A 6,597-nucleotide genomic window follows, 5' to 3' on the forward strand; every position below is an offset into this window, starting at 1 on the left:
GAGAGCCGCAGCGGTGACGTGTTTGGCGAGTGAAATGAAACATGGCTGCTCGGGGTGGCCGGCGTGTTTGGTGCTGCTTTACTTGCCTTTTTAAGCTCTCATGTGTTTGCCTATGAAGAAGCCACGATATGAAGCATCCCCCCCGGCCGCTGTGAAGATAGCAGGCCCACATCAATCTTTCAGAAGTAATTCAGAGGAGCAACCGAAATAGGCTCAGTTACAGGCCAACACGCGCCACCGGTTTGTACCCGGTACGTTTGAATAATCGCCCCTGGTTGCAGGTGATCAAACTCCTGAAAGGAAGGTGTTGGCGCCGCATCCGGGCAGGGCCTGTGGTGGACTCCCATTACACCCTTCCCTGCTGTTCACCGCGTTGCTCAACCGCACATGAACAGCGCTGGGCTGGTGGGCCGATGTAGGAGTGCGAAAGTAAAATGATCAGAGCGCAGAGTTGAAGAATGCTGCTGGTTCGAATCCCAAGCTGCCAAGGTGCCACTCAGCTGCTGAGTGCCACGCCCTCCTGCAGAACGGCCAGTGCAGCATCTAAAGACGCCTCTTTGGCTTAAATTGGAAGGTCAAGAACACCAGGCAACCAAAATTCGATGGATCTTTGCCTTTAAGGAATGAGGACCATCCTCTTGAAAAATTACTAGTCCATCTAAATAAATGTAAATATTGCAAAAGGCTTCATTTGTGGTCATACTTTAATTAAAATTATGGTAATAATTCAGCATAAAATGTTATCCACTGATTATTAGAAACATTTTTTCAATTATCAACTGGCTAAATAAGATATAAAAACGACCCAAAACATTTGAATGTTTGCCTTTCTATTAAATGATTTGAATGAATGACAATATTCTAATTGAACTTGAAAAAGAAAGATTTTTTTATAAATATAAAAACTATAAGAACAACATAAAATAAATATAAAAACTATAAGAACAACATAAACAGTTCAAGTACAGGCATGTTCTTACAGCCTTTATCCTCCACATAACTTCTATCTATCTATCTATCTATCTATCTATCTATCTATCTTTGAATCTTTTATTCACAGTTCTGTTCTTTGTTGTTTGTTCTAGGTAGAATTTTTCCCCTGTTTTTAAAGACCGGTCTCTGGGGTGACTGAGAGGTTGCGCTCACACAAGCAAGGCAAACAATGCATTAAGAGTCTGGCGCGCAGCACCAGCAATCTGCTCCGGCGTTTTGTACACACAAGCAGGAGGCTGTTAAACCCATCAGCCCCACCGATGCCGCAGACCCCTTCCTTTTGCCACGTGTCACACAGCGAATCTGGCGACGTGTGTGTCTCTTCACCTTCCACAATGTCGTTTGATCTCTGCTCGCCGGACGGGCAGAGTCGCTTCCACATTAAATGTGAGGTTTGCGGTGCGGTACGGGGGCCATCTGTCGTCGCAGGCCGAGAAGTCAACGCCATCTGAGGGCAACACGGGGCTCTCAATTCTTCTCTGTTTTGTTACAGTTTTGGCCCTCGTGCAACCATTATCACTTCGAATGTCTCAGGCGTGCAAATTTGCTCTCAGGCCAGGAGGCCGAAGTAATTACGCCTCTACCGCCTCTACTGGTCTGTGATGAATGCCAGTGAGGTATATTTAGGCTGACGAGCATTTATATCCTTCCCAAGCTCCTGAAATAGCTTTTAAACGGGAACGCAGAGAAGGTCCGGTGAAAAATGCCATTTCATTTCCAGCTATGCCTAAGTTTTCATAGAGACCTGGAAAGTGTCATACTAATGTTCAGCCCCAGCACCAACTGTGATAAATAATGCATTTTTTGGCGATGCACCTTAACTCCTTAATGATGGAAATGAATGTGCTGTAAGGCAACGCTTTGAGGGAAGTCGTACTACACAAGCCCCCGGGTGAAAGTTGTGCTGCCCTGAAAGCGGGATTTTCACCATAAACATCTCGAAATAGAGTGAAAAACAACATGCAATCTAGCCAAAATTCCCTCTGAGACGGCTATCACAGGACGTCCTTGTGAAAATAGGGAAATAAAAGAAAGGCGCCTTGTTTGAGACAAGCGAAGCCACCGAGGAGTTGTGCAATTGTGCTGCTCTTAAATAAGCACGTGCCTGTTTTCGTCCGAATGATGTAATGCTGGGTAAACTGCATTTGTGTTAAATCCGGAGCGTGAAACTGCACCCCAAAAAAGGAAGGCCAGTGTACGTGACCCTCCCTGTCGCTGTTCCTCTGGTCCCAACCTGAATATTCTAAAAGGGATTTCAAATGCGACCGGACGTGGTGACATCGGAGTTCAGAGTAGAAAAGCTTCTGGCTCGTCACCAGACAGGAAGTGTACAGCGGTTGTGTGGTACAGGGAGGGGAACCAGGAGGCGCACCAGCATCAGTACCTTTCTGTCTTTCTTTCATTGTTTCTTTCGCTCCTTGTATATTTAATCCCTCCGTTTATCCATTTATTTATTTATCTGCTGCCTTTAAAGCAGATGGTTCCGTGCGCGCCGAACGGAAGTGTCTGTTAACTCGGTTGGCTGGCTGCTGGTGGCTGCCATCCAGCAGCAACACCGGGATCGGGGGTGTGAGCAACAGTGCAGTTTGCTATCTTCAGATGGAACCCGGCCGGCGCGTACTGTCGCTCCTCCATTTTTTGCCAGGCTCGCGGGCCGGAGAAGTTCGCAATGGGCGTCGGCCACGCTCGCTCCCAAGTCCGGGCACGCAACGCCATGCAAACGCGAGGGGGAAGAAAAGTGATGATCGCGTCTCTTTGAGCTGAAATGTCAGCCAAGGCTTTCACCGTTCCAGCCTGCCGAGTGGCAGAGGGGCGCTCTGTTCTGGAGCCATTTCGCCCTTCCAGAACGTTCAGGTCCGGCACGTGGTTCCATGAACGCTATGCTAGTGCTAATGCAGCGCGCACAAAGAATTAACATCATGTTTCTGAATGCTGTTAGCATTGCATCTACAAAAAAAAAAAAAAAAAAAAGAAAATTCAAAAATGTCTTTAGCCATTTTCTTTGTGGGAAGAAAAATAAATGAATGATTGCGAGAAAAAATAAAAATTCAGTTTTCCCATGACAATTTCCCATGAAGATATTGACACAACAAAACTATACTTCCTTGTGATGATAATAGATTTCAAGATTTCATATGATGTGTGATAATACTTTTTTTTCCAGATCTCAACATAACAAACTAATTTTTTCCTGAGAATCTGCAAATCCCGTCACAACCAGTGGTTCATACGGCACAGTGCGTACATATATAGGTTTTGTGCTATTCTAGTATTTTTTTCGTTCTTTAGCCCATGTAAATGGGCAAAAGTTTTTTCAGATCACAAGAAAAACAAATAACTCATTATCACGCAAAAGCAACATTTGTGAAGTTGTGACAATGACATGAATTCCATGAGATCTTGAGAAAGCGGGCTAAATAAAATGTGCGAATGTGTGGCCTTGTAAGGCTTCTGTGGTTCGAAATTAGAAAATGCGAAACAAACAGAACATTTCTGACAGCAGGGCCCTGAAAAACCACGCCGGCACCAACGGCAACAAACATGACCTCTCAGCGTGAGTCACACGCCTGTTTATGGTCCAATCCCATCCAACACTTGGAATTGGAAAGAGAATCGTCTTCCCCGTATGGCTTCAGATGTGTGTGCATGTGGCACAGTGAGTGGCATACAGTCACCAACCTATATTTCCAGTTGTATTCTCACCTCACAACGAGAGCGAAACGTGAAAATTGAACACAGAAGGCTCATGTGACGGGACTAATTAGATGGGGCCAAGTGGAGTCACACTCCTCATGGCAGCACACTTGAACCTTCAATTACGCACTGCACAAAGCAATTAAAAGTGCCCTCCACTCACCGTCCCACGGAGTTACCTGTTACTGGAAGTCTCCCCGGCACCGTCAGAAAGGCCCCCAGGGGCCGAGCCAGACCACAGGCCTAATCTGCAGGTAGGTAATTACAATTGATCAATTGTTGCGAGAGGTGAAATGACTGTGCTATTTTAGTCGGGCGCCTATTTTGAGCAAGGGGCGACGAAGGCTTTGTTACAGATAATAATAAAAAAAGGATAGACAAGCTTCACAATAAAAAACAGGTTTTAATAACAGAGATGATTTATTTATGTTCAAAAAGAGAGTTAAAGCCTTTCATTCTCCAGGGATCAGTACCATAGACACGTTAAACTCAATGTGAAAAATTAAATAAATACAAGGAATGGATGTCTGGCATTTAAAAGACTCTAAAAATATGTTTAAATAAGTTAAAAATTAAATGTTTTACCAAATTTCAAGCCTGTAAATGTGCACCGCATTATGTTATTTTAAAACTGAATACCGGTAGCATGTGTGAGAGCTGTCAATAATCTGGCTCCTCCCATTTTTAAAAACATTATCATTAAAGATCATGTTCTGGGTCATCTTCTTATTCGTCTCTTCTGTATCTATGTAAATCATGAGTTGGCCTGACCCCAAGCCCCATGCTAGGCACATAGCACCGTATTTGGCACGAGTTTGAAAAAAAGGGTTCTCTGCTACACTAACCATTACAAACCATTTCAATGAATTGTGTCTGGTTTGTTAACAATAGATGCATTTCCTCGCGACTCGAACAAGTGAGTGAGAATGACAAGGACGAAACAACACGCACAGACGCACAATGAGGTGCTCTGCATCCGGAGTCTGTAAGTTCTTGGACACAATGGCCAAAGGACATCAATCTTACAGCATGTTGGCAGCAGCACATGATACTGAGCTCGTCTTGGACAATCCAGTTAACAATCAGGCCATTTAACCCTCAGCACTGCCCGTCTTCCTATAACCCGTCCTCTGGGGATGGCACCCCCGTTACCGCCTTTCCCCTTTCCGGGCACGCATCTCTGCTGTTCTTTAGCTCCATTGTAATATATGGAGCTGAACCAAGCAGAACCAGATGACACGGCTTCATTACGGGTTCTGAAAGACTGTTTCGTACTCAAACACACACACACACATAAACACACACTTACTTTCTTCCTTTCCTCTCCCCTTTTCTGCCTGTTCAGCTGCGAGCCCCCTCCACCACAAACAGAGAGCCGGGGGGAGGAAACGGGTTCCCCCCGCCCAGACAGAGCTCTACCTCAAATCTCCGCACCGATTTCCCAGATCCAGCCACGCGCCTGGCAGTTTCTACACGAGTGGCTCTCTGAGCGTCGCTGTCAACAATTTACCGTTGACGATTTTGTCTTTTTCAAATGAAAAAAAAAATGATACATTCATTCATTAAATGTATTTATTTTTTGTAGCTGTGTCATGTAAATGCAAGTTAACTGAACACATACAGAGATGTGAAAATGACGCCAGGATCGTTCAGGTAGCTGCTCTGGATTCTGCTCTGAAGTCCCACTTCCCACGTTGTGTGCTGCTGCAAGAAAGCTGCGTGCTGGCTTCCCCCTTCCCAAAACGTGATGAGAAGCCCAACTGAGCTTATTTCTAAGAAAGGAGAAACGAGGCATGTGACATTCTCTGACTTTTTTTGGGATGTCATAAATTCAAATAGCACATTGTCACTAAATGTGCTCATGTTTTAAATTCTGAAAATGCAGCATTTAGTTTGGAAATCATTCATTTGAAATAAAATACACGCCTCAAATCTGATGATTTTTTTTCAGTCAGGCGCTTGGGACACATAAAGAACCACACGCACAATCTGTCCAATTCTCCTCCACAGATCCGACAGGAGCAGAAGAATGCCGGGAATCTCTGCCTGCCCTGTTTTTATGTCGTGCACAACGGTAACAAAATTAACCTCCCTGAAAAACAGACCCAAGTTGAACAATACTTGACTTAATTCTCATTGAAGCAGCAAATTGACAGACTTCCCTTAAGATCTTGACATATTATTAAGATTTAATGTCGGAATTATGATCATTAAAACAACATGACTGATATTGAGGGCAGATGATGAGCTATTAATTAAAGCTCCTCTTCCTGTAATAATATTGAGACAGACAGTCTGCCAGTTATTAGATCATAATTAGCTCGTGCAATCTGTACGGAATCAGAGGGGCTGGGGACAAGTTTGCTGTCTACTGGGCTCGCTGATTGAAACTAAATTTAGACCTGAAAACGGGGCACAAACAAAATCCATTCATTTACTCATATCCAGGGATCGTGGGGATGTAGATTATATCTGGGTGCAGCGAGGGTGCAGAAACGGGACAGACAGGCATTCGGGTGGCAGCCAATAGGCATCCAATGGAGCGGGCGCACTCCAGGTGGCACCCAGCCAGATGGATGGCAACAGAAGGTAACCGGCCAACACTTTGTTGTTGATATTTGCAACCATGCAAATATCAAGCATTTTGCGGCTTGTTTTGATTGTCGCCCCTCTGAGGTGACGCTAGACAGGGGTCAGTCGCGAGGCGGACGCGTGCCCGTGTGGACGCGAGGGTGGCGCTGCACTGTTTGTTTTGCCTAAATGGTGTCCGTGCTGTGTGGGTGTGTGTGTGTGTGAGTGGGTGGGTGGGTGTGGGTGTGCAACTCGTGCCAGTTCTGTCTCATAAATCTGCTTCCTCAGCTTAGTTTTCTCACACACGTGAGAGAGCATCACACTGCTGGCCAGGCTTTT

This window comes from Denticeps clupeoides, chromosome 5 (assembly GCF_900700375.1).
Source record: "Denticeps clupeoides chromosome 5, fDenClu1.1, whole genome shotgun sequence".
In the NCBI taxonomy this organism is placed as follows: Eukaryota; Metazoa; Chordata; class Actinopteri; order Clupeiformes; family Denticipitidae; genus Denticeps; species Denticeps clupeoides.